Source organism: Mauremys mutica, chromosome 2, assembly GCF_020497125.1.
Source record: "Mauremys mutica isolate MM-2020 ecotype Southern chromosome 2, ASM2049712v1, whole genome shotgun sequence".
Lineage (NCBI taxonomy): Eukaryota > Metazoa > Chordata > Testudines > Geoemydidae > Mauremys > Mauremys mutica.
Genome location: NC_059073.1, coordinates 76,473,836 through 76,492,822, shown reverse-complemented (window position 1 = coordinate 76,492,822; position 18,987 = coordinate 76,473,836). Strand labels below are relative to the sequence as shown.

General features: G+C 41.0%; 1 pseudogene; it reads right to left on the bottom strand.

Annotated features, from left to right (window-relative positions):
* Nucleotides 1–18,987, bottom strand: part of LOC123363183 — an 83,575-nt pseudogene that overhangs the window by 45,247 nt on the left and 19,341 nt on the right.

Sequence of the window (18,987 nt, the reverse complement as noted above, 5' to 3'; positions counted from 1 at the left end):
AACTTCCAGAAATGATCATGCCAATCATGTATTGTACTATAGAGCTACAGAAATCCCGGTCAGTATATAATCTTAGCACAAATTTCAGCAATAGAATAGAAATACTGAGGCATACACCTAGACATACACAAATCTAATCTGGTGTAAAACATGAATATGAAACTGAAAGGTCAGAATATGGTTAGAATGTTGCCATGAGCAGAAAAGGCAGCAAAATGGGCAATCCTAGATGAAACTGAATCATTAAATGCACTTCAGACCAGACCTATAATGCTCATATTATCTTTCTGGACAGACACTGGAGTATCAAGGGAGTTGCAGCAGAGACAAAACAAGAACACTACATTCATTTCCCCTTTTTACCTGCTCTGTGTCTTTTATTTCCCCTAGTTTCTGTAGTTGTGAGTGCCTGGGAGCTTCTTATAGAGTCAGTGGTTAAGCGCCAAAGATTTCCATAAGAACCATCGCTAGTATGCAGCGGACAGGATTGTCAGATGTTCATGGTCAATCTTCTTGAGGAAAGCCTGGCTAGAGTAGTCTGGAGGGTGTTAAACTAATAACAACAGTGTAAGATAAAAATAGGGTAGATATGAACACTCTGTGCAAAATTGAGATGTTGAGAACAAAATTAATCAAGGAAGCCAAGGACATGAAGAGAAGAAATTCTTTAATTGTAAAACTATTTCCCCATGCTTATCTTCCCCCTCCCCACCCTCATACAGTTCCTTATATCTCCTTGTCATGTGCTGGAAATGGGCCATTTTCACTACCACTACAAACAGTTATTTTTCTCTCCTGCTGACAACAGCTCACCTTAACTGATCACTCTCCTTATAATGTGTATGGTAACATTGTTCCCTGTGTGTGTGTGTATATATATATCTCTCTTCCTTCCGTATTTTCCACTACATGCATCCGATGAAGCGAGCTGTAGCCCACGAAAGCTTATGCTACAATAAATTTGTTAGTCTCTAAGGTGCCTCATGTACTCCTATTCTTTTTAATGCCTACACACCAATGCTAGAAGCCAGGATAACAAACAAGAGGAATTGGAATTGCTCATAAATTTGATGTAGTTGCTATTACATAAATCTGGTGGGGTGATTCACACTACTGGAATGTTAAAATCAATGGTTATAACCTATTTAGGAAAGACTGAGATAACAAAAGGGGAGGAGGGATAGCACTCCGTCAAAAATGGCATTATCTGTTTCCAATTCATTGATAACTCAGAAGAAAATGATCTTGAATGCTTAAGGATCAATGTCCTAACAGATAAAGCATAAGATGCAATATTAGTATGTGTCTTCTGCAGACCACAAAAATGACACAGGGAACAGAATGATCACCTCCTTATGCCCCTATTTATGATGTATAGGAAAAAAAGCTGTGTCATCATCGGGGACGTCATTTTGAGTGACCTATATTGGAGGTATCATGCTCCCAGTACTAAAAGATCCTTGGAATTTCTAAATATTATACATGACAATTTCCTAATCAAAAAGTGTTGCGTCCAACACAGAGAGATTCTATATTAGATCTTGGCTTGACAGATAACAAGGAACTGATCACAGAATTAAAAATTAATTTAATTTAGGTACAAGTGATCATGACTTGATAATATTTGTAATGTGAAAACTGAAAAAAGTCCAAACAAGAGAGATACACACTTGGTGTTTTAAAAGGGCCAATTTCACAAAGCTGAAAACAGTTAGGAGCCAAATCAACTGGGAAGAAGAATTTAATCAGAAAAAATGTGAATGATGATTGGAAATTATGATTTTGTTATATTTATATATATAAATGGAAGAAAGGAGAAGTTGATAATAATATAAATCAGAAGCTAGGAATTGTAGAAAATTGACAAGGGAAGCAAAAGGGCACAGGGAGAAATTTATTGCCAGCAGAGCTAAGGACAATAAGAAGGAGATTTTTAAAGATACTAGGAACAAAAAGAATCTCAACAATGGTATTAGTCCATTACTAGATGAAAATGGCATAATTATAAATAATAATCCAAAAAAGGCAGAAGTGTTCAATATATATTTCTTTTCTGTATTTGGGAAAAACAGATGATATATTCCACTTGTACCTCAGGAGGATGTAAAACAGCAACTACTAAAGACAGACATTTTTAAATCAGCAGATCTGAAAAACTTGCATCCAAGAATTTTAAAAGAGTTGGCTGAGGAACTCACTGGATCATTAATGTTCTTCAAGAAGTCTTGGAAAACTGGGAAAATTCCAGAAGACTGGACACAAGTTAATGTTGTGTCAATATTTAAAAAGGATAAATGGGATAACCAGGGTAATTATAGGCCTGTCAGTCTGCCATCGATCCTGGGCAAGATAACAGAGCAGCTGATACAGGACTCAATTAATAAAGAACTAAAAGAGGATAATATAATTAATGCCAAAAAAATATGGGTTTATGGAAAAGAGATTCCGCCAAACTAACTGGATATCTTTTTTGATGAGATTGCAAATTTGGTTGATAAAGGTAATAATGTTGATGTAATATACTTCTGTAAGCATTTGATTTGGTACCTCATAACATTTTAATTAAAAACTTAGAATAATATAAAATTAACATGGTACACATTAAATGAATTAAAAGCTGACTAACTGATAGGACTCAAAATATACTTGTAAATGAGGGATTATTATTGAACAGGTATGTTTCTAGTGGTGTCCCACAGAGATCAGTTCTTGGCCCTGTGCTACATAATATATTAATGACCTGGAAAAAAATATAAAATCATCACTGATAAGGCTTGCAAATGACATACAAATTGGGGGGTGGGGTGGTAAATAATGAAGAGGACAGGTCACTGATTCAGAGCAATCTGGATTGCTTGGTAAAAGGAAACAATATGCATTTTAATATGGCTAAATGTAAGTGCATACAGCTAGGAACAAAGAATATAGACCATATTTACAGGATGGGGGACTCTATCCTGGGAAGCAGTGACTCTGAAAAGGATTTGGGGGCTGTGATGAATAATCAGCTGAACATAAGCTTCCAAAGCGATACTGCAGCCAAATGGGCTAGTGCAATCCTTGAATACATATACAGAGGACTCTTGAGCAGGAATAGAGAGGACCTTTTACCTCTGTTTGGCACTGGTGTGACTGCTGCTGGAATACTGTGTCCTGTTCTGGTGTCAACAATTCAAGAAGAATGCTGATAAATTGGAGAGGGTTCAGAGAAGAGCCTCAAGAATGAATAACAGATTAGAAAACAAGCTCAAACAGCTCAATCTATTAAGTTTAACAAATCTAGATGATCAAGGGGTGACTTGATTCCAGTCTGTAAGTACTTATGTGGGGAACAAATATTTAATGATGGGTTCTTCAATCTAGCAGAGAGAGGTATAACACACTCCAATGGCTGGAAGTTGAGGCTAGACAAATTCAGATTGGACATAAGGCATACATTTTTAACGGTGAGAGTAATTAATCATTGGAACAGCTTACCAAGGGTCATGGTGGATTCTCCATACCTGGTAATTTTAAAATCGAGGCTGCATGTTTTTCTAACAGATCTGCTCTAGGAATTCTTTTGGGAAAGTCAGGAGGTCAGACTAGTGATCACAATGATTCCTTCTGGCCTTGGAATCTATGAATAATTCTTAAGAAAGAGCAAATGTACAGGTAAGACAAAGCTGTCCCATTCTGAAACATCTTCCCCCACTAAAATAATACACCCAAAGATAACAATGAAATTATTTTTTTAAGAAAGCCAAGGACTGTAGCCAGTATCACAGACAGCAATGTCAGCACTTATTGACAATTTCCCAAGAAAATGTTTAGTGTTGTCATGCTGCAGAAAAATTCTGCTTGCATTTGTAAGGGAGATGAGCTAATTATCAAGGCTGCAGTTTACCAATATGGAAAGTTTCAGTATGTTGGTTTAAAAATACATCCTACGGGTGTTAAACATTTTCAGTACATTATCAAATACCTATATTTCAGTGCTTTGGGAATAGGCCAGTAATTTATTCACATCCTTTTATTGTTTAATTACAACATACTGGACAAAACAATATGTTGATATGAGTTATGCAAATTCTCTTATCATACTTTACCTAAAGCATAAGCACAAAAGCTGGTACAAGCACCAAACAGCCATACCCATGTTGGAACAATTCCGGGACTGGCACCTGCAAGATATGGGGTGAGTGGAGGGGTGGGAAGGAATAACAGTGGTTATAACTAATGAAATCCACCTAAATGTCTTGTGTGCAACAACAGATGTATATGTGTGTATGTGCATATCCTCATTATATGAAAAAGAATTAAAACAAGATATTTTTGTGAATTGGAAGCAATGTGCATCATCAGCAATCTATATTGATTACACTTCACTGAATTTAGTGGAATAATGGAGGCCCAGGGTATTTACAAGTACGTTCATATTGTAAAGGGGAAAAAATATATAATAGATTATTGCAGCTGAAGTGATTACAACATTGTATGAAAGTAATGAGAATAGGGCAAAAATCTTCATTCAGGTTCTGTGCAGACCACCCAACAACTAATTAGTTAATATTTGTGTAATGCACTGTGTAATTATTAAGTTCTAGGTAACGTATTGTTGTTAGTAACATAAATGAGATCTTTGTGCAGTTTTACTGTACAGATCAGAGAGGAAAACTTTGCCCATAGGCTAGAGGGAATATAGTAGACATAGTTTCTCTTGATTTTTGGAAAGGTGCTTGATACAATGATTCTTGATATTCTTGCATTTAAACCGGGGGAAAATATGAACTGTATAGAACTACAAGATGGCTACAAAACTGCTATTCTCTAAATCCTTGTTTATTTAGAGCACTAGGTCCCTGCCCGAAAGAGCATGCAATCTAAATTAGACATAACCTGGTGAGGGTATCCCAACAATAAACGTTCATATATACAAACCTTTTCAGTTTTCTTACAGTCTGGCTGGTGCAGCAGGAAGCACAGCACCAAGAACAGAAATAATGTGCAGCTCATTTAACACAACCCAGGCAAATGGCTCTGTGGTCAGTTTGGTAAATGTTGTTCTTCCCAAATTGGTCTACAGACCCAGGCGAAAATCTATTAATACAAATTGTGATTGTTGATGTCATCGTAGAAATCGGAGTGAGTGGTATTAGTAATTCAGCCCATTATACAGATAAGTTTGGATTTGGATCCTGAGAAAATGTAGATCTAAATTTGTCAGGAGGGAGCAGGTGTTTTGAATCCATTTCTGTAGTTTTGTATTTGGCCAGAAAAAGACTGGAATTTGGAGGTGAAACTCACTTATTTTGACATCAGAAAAGAAAGGGAAATGAATACTGATCTGGACACAGATCTTAGATATTATGGTCTCTGAGGTAAATGAAAAAACTCTATGGAAGGCATGGGTTTTACTTTTTTATTATCTTATTTATGAACGACTATGGCATAAGAATCCTGTGATACTGCCTGATCTTGCACCACTGAATTCAATGGGAGTTTTGACTTTAATGGGTGCAGGATCAAACTCATAGTGTAAAATTTCAGCTAAATGACTTTCTGTGAGTCTTTGCCACTCACAGCCCTGATCCTGCAATGAGATGTGGGCAGGCAGGCCCCACTATATCCGCATGGAGCCCCATTGAAGTCAATATGGCTTTGTGTGGGAGGAGGCAGGCAGATATCTTGCAGGAATGTGGTTTGAGTAGCTCTACAGTTGTAAAAACCAAATGGATAATTACCTGATGCAGTGTAGTCCCAGTCATAAAAAGATAACAGAAAATAATTAATTAAAATAAACAGAAATCCAGAGAAGGTTAACAAGTTAGTGCCTCTGTGGATTGCTCCTATCTGCAAAAATATTTAAAAGAAAAATACCATTGATGTTAAGAAGCCATATTTTAACAGAACATGTCACAACATTTGTAATAGCTAAAGAGAAGTACATGTTAATAAATCAAGGGTTTCATAAGGTGCAAAATCAGCAAATATTTCACAATTTTAAAGATTCCTCAATTTTTTAAATTAAAAAGTTCTGGAAAATATGCAAGAAAATGTCTTCTTAAATATTGTCTTTTTTGCCTAAATCTTTTAGTGACATTTTTTATAAATAATGTAGTTTAGAAATGTTTTATTTCATGCATTATACATTTTTAATTATAGTCCTTGTTCTCTCAAGCACTACACTGAAAGTTTCTCATGCTTTTAGACACTAGAAAAGCAAGAAGACTGCAGTTACCACAGTGTGGTAACTCAGCAGCCAGGCAGCACTGTGACAATCTTCCAAAGGACTCCACTCCCACACTGTAATAAGTAATTCTACAGGCAGTAATTCTGCAACCCCTTCTTTTTTATAAATAAACACTTTCAGATGTGACACACCCACAAAACAGCATGACTTTATAGGGCAGGTTCCCCTTATAAAATGAACTCCCTGAAGCAAAAAGTCTTTCTGCTCCCTTGGGATATAAATGTTCTGCACATAGTCCTCCCTCAAGGTATAAAGATGGCTTGCATGCATATGCTGTAGTTTGGCTCCTCTTCATATGCTATCTCATTATGAGAATGGTCTACAATGGATGCATGCATAACAGAAATGCTGCTAGCACATTGTAAAATCATGGCATAAAGCCAGTCTTCCTCCACTTTCTGTTTGTTCGTGATAATCAGTGGAAAGTGAATAGATATCTAACCAAGAATGTTTATGACATCCAAAAAATGTGTAATAAATGAAAGTAACATACAGTGATACTATCAGACATGATACTGTACCTAAGAAAGATGCACTCACCAGCTAGTAATGCTCAGAATTCCCAAATGAATCTCCTACCTACATGGATATCTTGGCTGCTCTGCTAATATTCAGATAAATGCTTAAACCAGCTAAGCATTTTGCTCAGCATAAGGTAGTTTTCTTTCTCTTCTTGGGATATGAATGTGTCTGTCTTGCTCTATACTTGTCTCTCCTTCAGTGCTGGATTCTCCTCATGTCTCTCATAATGCAGTAAACATATGTGCATTAACGCAGGATAAGCTGACAAGTGGATGCTTTCCTTTCTGTTCTGGAATACACAGATACATGTGCCATAAATAGGGTTAAACTGACACATGAAAAGCGAGACCTAATTCCTAAGTATCCTTATTAATACATTTTTTATAGACCATCACACTTTGTCCTTTACTTGACTGGCTCTGCAAGACTTCTTTTGGTTGGTTGGTTGGTTTTTTAAACTGCTCTAGGGCACAAGGAAGAGAGGAAATATAGTGCAGTGGGGTTTCTTTGGCTTCATGGATTAAAAAAACATACAGAATTTATTCATATTTTGTGTATATGCATGTATGTAAATATGGCAAATTGTATAGGATAGCTGAACCAAAAGGAAAGAGATTTCTCAATCCTCTAAGGGCATGTTTCTATTACCCAATTTTTAATAAACAAATTTCAAGCAATTTTTAAAATTTCTAATAACATTCCTAAAACTCTCATTCATCTCTCTACTGTGATGTACCTTTCTCACATCAAAGTCAAATGTCATACTGTGAGATGTAGGTTCAGTATTATTTGCTAGATTATTGCTTATAGCCTAGTTCTTGTATTTACTATGGATACAAAACACAAAAATAAATAATCTGAATAAATAAAGGTGGTTTGCAAAATTTCCCAACTAAGGATAATATCTATTCACTTACCCTTACCATTATGATACAATTTGACTTACTGTTAGAAAAAAAATTACTCCCTTTGTGAGCAAGTGAGTAAAATTTTGTAGGGCTGAGTGACAGGAGCTGCAGTTAAAGCTATTCTGAGTACTCAGAGACAAACAGCCATACTGCTCTACTGGAAATTCTAGTCTAAAATATTCATCCGGTTCTCACTAGTCCTAGTTGGCCAACTGAGTTTTGGAACAGAGCAAAAAGTCTATTGGTCTACTGGTTCTGTGGCTTGGCTCCTGTAGAAACAACCAGAAACCGGTCAAACAATCCTAATGGACTCTACTGAAATTTCTACTACATACTAGATCCCCCATTTTGGCTGTGCATTCCCACGTCCTCTACAGGAGTTAACAGAAAGATGGCATGTGAAATGGCAAGCCCAAAGGCAAGAATTTTTAATGAATCCATAAATTCGGGGGGTTGTACCTTATGACTGGAAAACAGCAAATATAGTACCTATATTTAAGAAAGCTTTTTTTAAAAAGTGATCTGGCAAACTACAGGCCCATTAGGTTGACCTCAGTTGTATGCAAGGTCTTAGAACAAATTTTGAAAGAGAGACTAATTAAAGACAGGATAATTAGGAATAAGATACAACATGGTTTTACAAAAGGTAGATCTTGCCAAACTAACCTGATCTCTTTCTTTGAGAAGATAATAGATTTTTCCAAACAAAGGAAATGCAGTACATCTAATCTATCTGGATTTCAGTAAAGCATTTGATACAGTTCCATATGAGAAATTATTAAATTGGAGAAGATGGGGATTAATACGAGGATCAAAAGATGGGTAAGGAACCGGTTAAAGGAGAGACTATAATCATATTGAAAGGTGAATTGTCATGCTGGAGGGAGGTTACTAGTGGAATTCCTGTAGACTCATTCTTGGAATCAGTCTTATTTAACATTTTCATTAATGACCGTGGCCCCAAAAGTGGGAGTGTGCTAATAAAATTTGTGTCTGACACAAAGTCGGGAGGTATTGCCAATATGGAGGAGGATCAGAATATCATACAAGAAGATATGGACTGCCTTGAAATCTGGAGTACTAGAAATAGGATGAAATTTAATAGTGCAAAGTGCAAGATCATGCACTTAGGGACAAACAACAAGATCTTTTGTCAAAAGCTGGGAACTTACCAGTTGGAAGCGACAGATGAGGAGAAAGACCTGGTTGATCCTAGGATGACTATACGCTGCTACTGTGGTATAGCCATGAAAAAAGGCTAATGCAATCCTAGGTCACATTAGGTGAGGTATTGCCCATAGAGATAGGTTAAATAGGTCTTACCTGAGTTTTTCAAGAGCAGACTTAAGGAGCTTGACTTGTCGATTTTTAGCCTAACCAAAAGAAGGCTGAGGGGAGATCTGATTACTTTCTATAAATACATCAGAGGGATAAATACCAGAGATGGAGAAGAGTTATTTAAGTTAAGGGCCACTGTTGGCACAAGAACAAATGGATATAAACTAGCCATCAACAAGTTAAGGTTGAAGTTAGATGAAGGTTTCTAACCATTAGAGGAGTGAAGTTCTGGAACAGCCTTCCAAGGGGAGTAGTGGAGGCAAAAAACGTAACTGGCTTCAAAACTGAGCTTGATAATTCTATGGAGGGGATGGTATGATGAGGTTGTCTACAATGGCATATGGTCCATCTGTGTCTGCTACTAGCAAATACCTCCAGTGGCCAGAGACTGGACACTAGATGGGGAGAGTTCTGAGTTATTGCAGAGAATTCTTTCCCTTGTATCTAGCTGGTCTAGATCTCCAGGTCTAACTGATCATAATATTTGGGGTCAAGAAAGAATTTCCTCCCTACGTCAAATTGGCAGAGACCCTGGGGGTTTTCTTGCCTTGGGGCCTGAGTCCCTTGCTAGTCTGAACTAGAGTAAATGGTGGATTCTCTGTAACTTGAGGTCTTTAAATCAAGATCTGAGGACTTCAGTAACTCAACCAGAGGAGATGGGCCTAGTGCTGGCATGGGTGGATGAAGTTCTCTAGCCTGTGATGAGTAAGACTAAATCAATGGTTCTCAAAGCCAGTCCGCTGCTTGTTCAGGGAAAGCCCCTGGCGGCCCGCGCTGCTTCCCGCAGCCCCCATTGGCCTGGAGTGGCGAACCGTGGCCAGTGGGAGCCGCGATCGGCCGAACCTGCGGACATGGCAGGTAAACAAACTGGCCTGGGCCACCAGGGGCTTTCCCTGCACAAGCGGCGGACCGGCTTTGAGAACCACTGGACTAAATGATTATGATGGTCCCTTCCAGTCTTAAAGCCTATGGAGTCTAAAGTCAACAAAAACCAGAATCAGTCAAAAGTAAATGAAGTTTTGAAAATTCTAGTACACCACGGTGGTGTTAGGAAGACAGGCCAAGATATTTAAAAATATATATTTATATGATTTTTAACTTGACAGGGTCCCTTTAAGCTCCATGGCAACAGGCTGCAGAATGTAACCTTCTTTCTATGGAGGCCATAGAGTGAAGCTGTTCCTCAGTTCCCATTCTCTCCCTCCAACTTGCGGTGCCCCAGAATATCCATGGAGTAACAAACATTTGTTGCCAGTATAGGGGAACTTCTGAAGGCTTTGGAGCATAGGGAAACGTGATGAAGGCTCTGCTCCTCTCCTTATGTTGGGTATTTTTAGGGAGTAGCATGGGCGAGGGGAGCTTTTCTATTCCACCATTGCCCTCTATAGCATGATAGGGGACAGAAGCAAATCTCCTCTGATTTGATCCTGAAGTGAAGTCACAGAGCTGAATTTGTGACATCACAATCATTTTCATGACAAAACACTGAGGCCATAACTATGGGATTATGACTTCATTGCTGGATCAGGGATAAGTAGTGGATGTATTGTTAAACAAACATAGAACGAGCAAAAAATTACTAACCAAATACATTCATTTCTTTAGCTATATATGATGTCTGCTCTCAAGTTTGCTCCACTATAAAAATTCCCCTTTAATATGCCTGTATAGATACCATTATTTTCCTGAAGGTGAATATGGATGTACATGTGGCAAGTTGGATCACAGAAATCCCCTGGGGGCTGCCAAATGATGTGCCAAGACTACTTCTGCCCCTGCTTTCCCTGCCAGCTTGGGACTCCAGCACCCTGTCTTGTTGAGCCAGACATGCCAGTGTGCTCCAACACAGACCCAGGGTCTGACCCACGTGCCCCAAAGCTGCAGACTTAGCTGAAAGCAATTTAAGAAGTGTTCCTGTCTTTAACACTCAGATGTCCAACTCCCAATGGGGTCCAAACCCCAAATAAATCTGTTTTACCCTGTATAAAGCTTATACAGGGTAAACTCATAAATTGTTCATCCTCTATAACACTGATAGAGAGATATGCACAGCTGTTTCCCCCCACCCCCTGGTATTAATACATACTCTGTATTAATTAATAAGGGTTAATTAATAAGTAGAAAGTGATTTTATTAAATACAGAAAGTAGGATTTAAGTGGTTCCAAGTTGTAACACACAGAACAAAGTGAATTACCAAGCAAAATAAAATAAAACACGCAAGTCTAAGCCTAGTACAGTAATAAAACTGAATACAGATAAAATCTCACCCTCAGAGATGTTTCAATAAGTTTCATTCATAGACTGGATGCCTTCTGCTCTGGGCACAATCCTTTCCCCTGGTACAGCCCTTGTTCCAGCTCAGGTGGTAGCTAGGGGATTTCTCATGATTTCTGCCCCTTTTGTTCTGTTCCACCCACTTATATATTTTTTGCATAAGGCGGGAATCCTTTGTCCCTGTGGGTTCCCACCCCTCCTTCTCAATGGAAAAGCATCAGGTAAAGATGGATTCCAGTTCAGGTGACATGATCACATGTCACTGTAAGACCCCAAGCCTTCATTCTTCCCAGTCTGACTCACAGCAAGGCCTGCCGGCCAACAGAGCCATCCATAGTCAATTGTCCTGTTTGATGGGTGCCATCAAGATTCCAAACCACCATTAATGGCCCACACTTTGCATTACAAGAGGCCCTCAGAGTTATATTTCATATTTCTAGTTTCAGATACAAGAGTGATATATTTATACAAATAGGGTGGCTACAGTCCGTAGATTACAAGCTTTGTAATGATACCTTACAAGAGACCTTTTGCATGGAGCATATTTTAGTTACATTATATTCACACTCATCAGCATACTTTCATAAAATCATATATAGTGCAATGTCACAGTACAGATTTATACGAGACTTATTAGCTACTGTTTTACCCCAGTTGCAGTAAATCTAATTGTGAGCAGCTTCATTAAAGAAAAAAAGAAAAATCTGCTCGTGGCATTGCATCCGACTGATGGTACCTCCCAACGTTTTTGGTGATCATAGTAACTGCTCCTATTTTCAGCTTGTTAAAGAAATATCCAGCTCCCTGGACAAGTTCCCTTTGGAGAATATTAGACAGTGCTTGTTTGTAATCATTTGCACAACAGAAAGATAAAGAGATGCTGGTGGTAGAAAGCATATGCTGTAGGAAAAATAACTTGTACTAAGGATGTCTTTCAATGTCTCAAAAAATTTAGTAATGAGGAATGTGATGGCAACTGATGTTTTCTGTTATAATGATGACAAACAATAGGTACAACACTGGTAACAGATACATAAAAATCTAAACATACCCATCTCAAATATATCTATCCATTCAGTAAGCTCTTGTGTTGTGGGGGTTTCGAGGGTTGTTATTTCGGTTTTTATAGGTTTAATTTCAGCTTTTTAAAATCAGTATCTATTGTTTAAAATTAAATCTACCTTCTGCACCTTAAAACAAACCCTTACATTATGACTGGATCGTTTTTATAAACAATAAGACTCTTACCTTTACAATTCTGTTCCAGAGGGGCTGCATAACATAGACTGATAAAGGGTTTGTGTCCACAGCACTGTACTGTGAGCAAAGAAACAAACATGTAAAAATGCAAGACATTGAAAACACTGTTTTCCATGGGTAGAATATGGCCTTCAGCATTTAGGAAAAATCAACCTAAATTTGATTGGTGTAAATGTATTTCACCCTGATTGCCACTAATGAAGTTTTAATTTAATTAAGATGTGCTGACCTGATTTACCAATAACAAACGGATTTTGTGGAAGACAAATGGAAGACAAATATCCTGAGACTTAGATTAAAATATATAATACACACACACACACACACACACGAAGATTTCACTTTGACAAATTAGTACAGATCAGTTCTATAACCACTCTATGCATAGAATTCCCATTGACTGCATTAGCTATCCTTTTAAGTCTTTTTTTAGTTAAATTGTCTTCAGTAGCATCCTTTGAAATGTGTATTCTCAGCAGTAGTATATTGCTAGCATGAATGTGGGATTTGAAGAAAACTACAGCATTATTCTCCTTTACATCTCTTTTAGAAAACAGCCATGAAAGCTTTCATATGCCAAAGTGATCATTCATGACTTCACCATGCTATTACTGTGAGCTAATTTCACTGTAAGAAAACATTTCCAGGAGAGACTTGGGTTATTAAAATAAAATGTCCCTAAAGGCCAGATTTTTAAAGGTATTAAAGTGCCTTAAATTGCAGATAGGTGTCAAGTGGGATTTTCAAAAGCACCTAAGCACCTAATTTCAATAAACAAATTTCACTAGTGTGATTTAGGAGCCCAAATATCTTTAGAAATCTTACCCTAAATGTCCTCTCTTTGGATTATTGTTATCTGTTCCTGAACTAACATTATGAGTCATTTCTTCTTCACCGGTCAGTATCAAGACTATGTAACTTGTAGAATATTCTTAGAACCAGATCATGCATCAAGATTTCCAAGGTCCCTGCACCTGTTCAGTGTTCCTTTAACTTAAATGGGACTCAGCACTAGTGTAAGGGTCTGCTCTACCAGATCCCAGGTTTTTCGTTGCTAATACTATCGATGTCGGACAACTCTTTAAAAACTGAAAGGTCCTTTGTTGGCTCTGTGAAGATGTTAGCTTTCCTTTGGGTGAAACATTGAATACTTGTGTGTATACGTCTCCATAATAATGCTACATCCAGTATCTGTCTTCTGTTAAACAAAACTGCACCAAGTACTTTGTTCTTACTTGAACAAAACAATATTGTTCCTGAAACCTTTATGCTTATCTGTGTATTATAGGCAGGGCTGGTAGCCTGCCTGTTATTAAGGTTCCCCAACACTTCCCATTATAAGACCCTGTTTTCAGTTGTGTATAACTTTGTCAAACTTTAACCATTTGGGTTGAAAATGTTCATGATAGATATCTGCATCAGGCTTCTTCTGGTGTTTTCATTTTTGAACATTTGCCAGAAAAGGCTAGAGGAAAATACATTGTTTTGCCCATGTTAAAAATTCTGGTGACCTTTTCTTTTATTAAATGCTGTGGCGCCCCCATGCTTTGAAGAAGGGACTTGACTTTTGGCAGGAGTTGGCCTTTGTGTCAGGGATGTGCCTTTTGCCTTCCCTATGAAATCTGTCTAAATTATAAGCTTTTGAATAATTGCCGTTTGCACATGCTCAACAGACCTCTTCAATTTTAACAAATAAAATCTCAGAAGATTCCTGATTATGCTCCATTCCTTCACAGCTCCTATGCATGAGCAGTCTGTGCATGTGCCATCCCCACAGAATGACTGAGCATGCTCCATCCCCAGGCTACGGGGCCAGCCTGTATTGACTGTGCTCAGCAACTCTGAGTGGGGTGGGACCAGCCACTGGCACTGACAGCAGAGAACTAAGAGTCTGTCTCTCCTCTGTTCTCAGTGACACCCTCCCCCCCCACCCCTTGCTGGCAGCCATGAAGGAGGAAACCATCTTGAATGAAGGGGGTAGGAAGCCAAACTAGAGGTAAGGGAAAAGAGTAGATAGGGCCAAGAACTCTAGTGAGCCTAGAACTGGAGAGGGATGTGAAACTGTGATTGAATTGGAGGGCGAAATCTGGGACTGGTTGGCCAAGGAGACTGGGATCTGGAGAGGAGATGGACTGGCTGGGCAAGGAGACTTGAAGCCTGAGGGAGCGAGGAGGCTGGGACTGAGAGCCATATGTGGTGGAGAATGGGACTGGGAGCCAGTGAAGGAAATGGGAAGATGGGAGCCAACTGTCAGGGCCAGCTCCAGACCCCAGCGTGCCAAGCGCGCGCTTGGGGCGGCGTGCTGCGGGAGGGCGGCAGGTGGCTCCGGTGGACCTCCCGCAGGCATGGCTGCGGAGGGTCCGCTGGTCCCGCTGCTGCGGTGGAGCATCCGCAGGCGTGCCTGCTGGAGGTCCACCGGAGCCGCGGGACCAACGGACCCTCCGCAGGCACATCTGCAGGAGGTCCACCGGGGCCGCGGGACCGGCAACCGCCAGAGCGCACCCTGCGGTGTGCCGCCCTGCTTGGGGCAGCGCAATTCCTAGAGCCGCCCCTGCCAACTGTCATAAAGGAGTAGAGACACTGAGATCAGTGAAGAGCTGAGGAAGAGAGGAGATTGGGACTGGCTAGCCAAGGAGACTGGGGACAAGAAGTTGCAGCAGGAAGGGGGAATTGGGAATATCTGGGTAAAGAAACTGGGATTGGGTGTGGGGGCACAGAGAGACTAAGAGTTGGGGGGATACTGGGGCTTGGACAGAGAGAGACTGGACGGAGAGATGAGGACTGGCTGGGCAACGAGACTAGGATGAAAATCCCAAGGAGTGGAGGGTAGGGCTGCGAAGGCAAGGAAAAAGGAGGACTGATACCAGCACTGGGGTTGGGTAAGAGACAGGACTGGGACAGGGACAGCTTGGAGGGAAACAAGCAGAAGAGTCTGTGCCCACCCTTCCAGAGCTTGGAGCAAAAGATTCCAGAGTCTCACTACTCCCCTGCTGTCCGCAAATCCCTGTGAAATCCATGTGCATCCCGTCCCCCTCTAGTGCGGGTCCACATAGATGATAACTGACTCTATTATTTCAAGAGCCAGAATCTGTACAGTGGAGCTATAGGTTCCAACCCTGCTGGTGACCCATCTGGACGAATGATTCCACATGATGGAATTTCTGTTTTTTCATTGCCTTTAACTGTCCCTTTTTTTTCTGTAATCCCCTGCCTCATCCTACAGACGACAGCCTCAATCCTGATTCATCCCCAGAGCAGGGCCAGCCTGTGCACTAAATCAGGCTGCTGTCCTGTGGAAAAAATAGTATGTCATCCTGTCATTAAAGACTATCATAATGCACATGCACAAGAGGGCAGAACTAGGGTTGCTGGGAAACCTTAATTCTGGAATTTCCTAACTTTTAAATGCTTGACTTTGCAACATTAATAATGTTCTTTTAACATAGTTTTTGTGTGTGTAATTTTATATGTATATTTACTTGTATAATTGCCTGTAAATATACCTTTAAAAGAAAAACATTAATGCCTTGTAGGCCTACTGATGATTATTGAATGTTGTGAATTTGCAATACACAGGTTAAAAAAACCAAGGATGATAACTATCACCAAACCTGATTTGCTCATTTATTTTCTTATGTGTAATTCAGTTTCAACTATTTATAATATTTCATACTATACAAGTACATGTGGTAGATTCTGTAAAAATCATTAGATTTTAGTTATATGCTATTATATATCAGTCATTTGCTAGTAAATATTGGTGAGAGATGGGCAGAAAATGACATTTTTGTGTAAAATTATAAAATGTATAGTTTAGCTAAATTAAAATTATTGTATTTGCTCTAAATAATTAAAGAAGCTCTTCCTGTAGCCTTTCTGCTGATTTTGTCAACCATGTTATTTCCAAGATGACACTGTTATGCTTAGGGTTTCAACCAGAACACCTGGTCAAAAAGGGACCCTGGCAGCTGCAGTAAGCACCACCAACCAGGCTGTTAAAAGTCTTGTCGGCGGCGCAGCAATGGGCCAGGGCTGAGGCAGGCTCCCTGCCTGCCCTGGCTCCGTGTGGCTCCCAGAAGCAGCTGCCAGGTCCGTGGGTCCCTAGGGGCATGGGCGGCCAGGGAGGCTCCACACGCTGCCCCCACTCCTAATCCCAGCTCCGCTGCTCCTATTGGTCGTGGGCACGAGGGCAGCACACAGAGCCTCCCTGGCTGCCCATTCACCTAGAGGCAGCCGGGACCTGGCAGCTGCTTCCTGGGAGCTGCAGTAAGCGCCACAGTGACCCCACACCCACTCCCAGACCCCTGCCAGAGCCCGGAGTCTCCTCCTGCACCCAAACTCCCTCACAGAGCCTGCACCCCCCCAACACTCTGCCCTAGCCCTGAGCCCCCTCCTGCACCCCAAACCCCTCATCCCTGACCCCACCCCAGAGCCCGCACCCCCAGCTGGAGCCCTCACACCCCCCCACACACCCCAATCCTTGTCCCTAGCCCAGAGCCCCCTCCTGCATCCCAAACCCCTCATCCCCAGCCCCCACCCCAGAGCCCACACCCCCAGCTGGAGTCCTCACGCCTCTCTCACACCCCAACTCCATGCCCCAGCCTGGAGCCCTCTCCCGCACCCTGAACCCCTCATTTATGGCCCCACCTGGAGCCCACGCCCCCAGCCCAGAGTCCATACCCCCCCCCGCATTCCAACTCCCTGCCCCAGCCCTGAGCCCCCTCCTGCACCCAAAACTTCTCATCTCCAGCCCAACTCCAGAGCCTGCACCCCCAGCCAGAGCCCTCTCCCACACCCCAAACCCCTCATCCCCAGACCCATCCCAGAGCCCACATCCCCAGGCAGAGCCCTCACCCCCCTGCCCCAGCCTGGTGAAAGCGAGTGACCAAGTGGGAGAGCAAACAATGGAGGGAGGAGGGGCTGAAGCGAGCAGGGGGGGGCCTTGGAGAACGGATGGGGCAGAGACACAGGGAAGGGTGGGGCAGGGGGCGGGGCAGGGGTGTTTACTTTTGTACAATTAGAAAGTTGGCAATTCTAGTTCCGCTGAGAGTTCTTCTGATTGCATATATACATTTATTTTTTTTAAAAGGAGGAAAATGCATTACCTAAACTAAATTTAATTTGTAGGATGGGTTTGAGTTTACCACTAGCCTGTATGTACAGTATTCCCAGTTGTAGCTAAAGTACTTTATCAGCACATGTTATCTCCATATTGTATCATCCAAACCTTAACTGCACTGATTGATTTTTTTTTATGATGATGCTTGCTACTAAATAACAGACATTTGGAACAGTGCATGTTTGTGCTTGTATGAATATTCAGATTGATGTGTACATCAAGCCATATACCCCGTATGGCCAGGGGTGGCTCCAGACCGCAGGACGCCAAGCGCGTGCTTGGGGCGGCATGCGGCGGGGGGCGCTCTGCTGGTCGCCGGGAGGGCGGCAGGCGACTCTGGTGGACCTCCCGCAGGTGTGCCTGCGGAGGGTCCGCTGGTCCCGCGCGGCTTCGGTGGAGCCGCGGGACCAGCAGACCCTCCGCAGGCACGCCTGCAGGAGGTCCACCGGAGCCGTGGGACCAGCGACAGGCAGAGCGCCTTCCGCAGCATGCCGCCCTGCTTGGGCGGCGAAATGTCTAGAGCCGCCCCTGCGTATGGCAAATGGATTAATCATGTGGTATATATTGTGGAGGGGGGGGGTGCGTATATATTGTGTGGGTGGGTGAGGTGTGATATTCCCTATGGCAAATGGAATAGTCAGTTCGTATATATTTGAACTACTGAGACTTCATGTAAGCATGAAGAGTCCTAAAGTTTCCCTCTGTCCCTCCCTGCACCCCTGCCATTCCAAGCCTCATTGCCTTTCATTTTCAGAGGAAGATTTCAATGGCAGTTAGGTGCCTAAATAGTTCTGAAGATCTGCCCCTTGGTGCTTTTGAAAATCCCACCCTTAAGACCTCAATTATGAATGTAAGTGCCCAACTTCAGGCTCCTATTTTTGAAAATGTTGGCCTGTGTATATAAAAATATTTGCATTAAAGTGAATGTATCCAAAGGCTAAATAACTTTGTTATTAACAATGATGCAATTTTGTTTTGAAGTGTCCAAGCTTTTATGCTACTTAGAGATACGTTTTTAATAAAAACAAATTTTAGCCCGTGATACCGCAAACACTTATGCCCATGCTTAACTGTAGGCATCTTGATAGTTCAATTAAAGTCAATGGTACTATTTATGTGAGTAAAATTACCTGCTTAAGCATGTATAGAATCTGGGTCTTAATTTGCAATATTTTGTTTTTTGCTGATGGCAATTTTGTAAAATTCAAATAAGATACCTGACTAATCATAATATTTTTTAAAAACCCACATTTATAATTTCATTCATTGTAAATTTTAATCTGAAATTGCAATTGCCCAAATCTGCAAATTAGTTTTACACATCCTTCACTA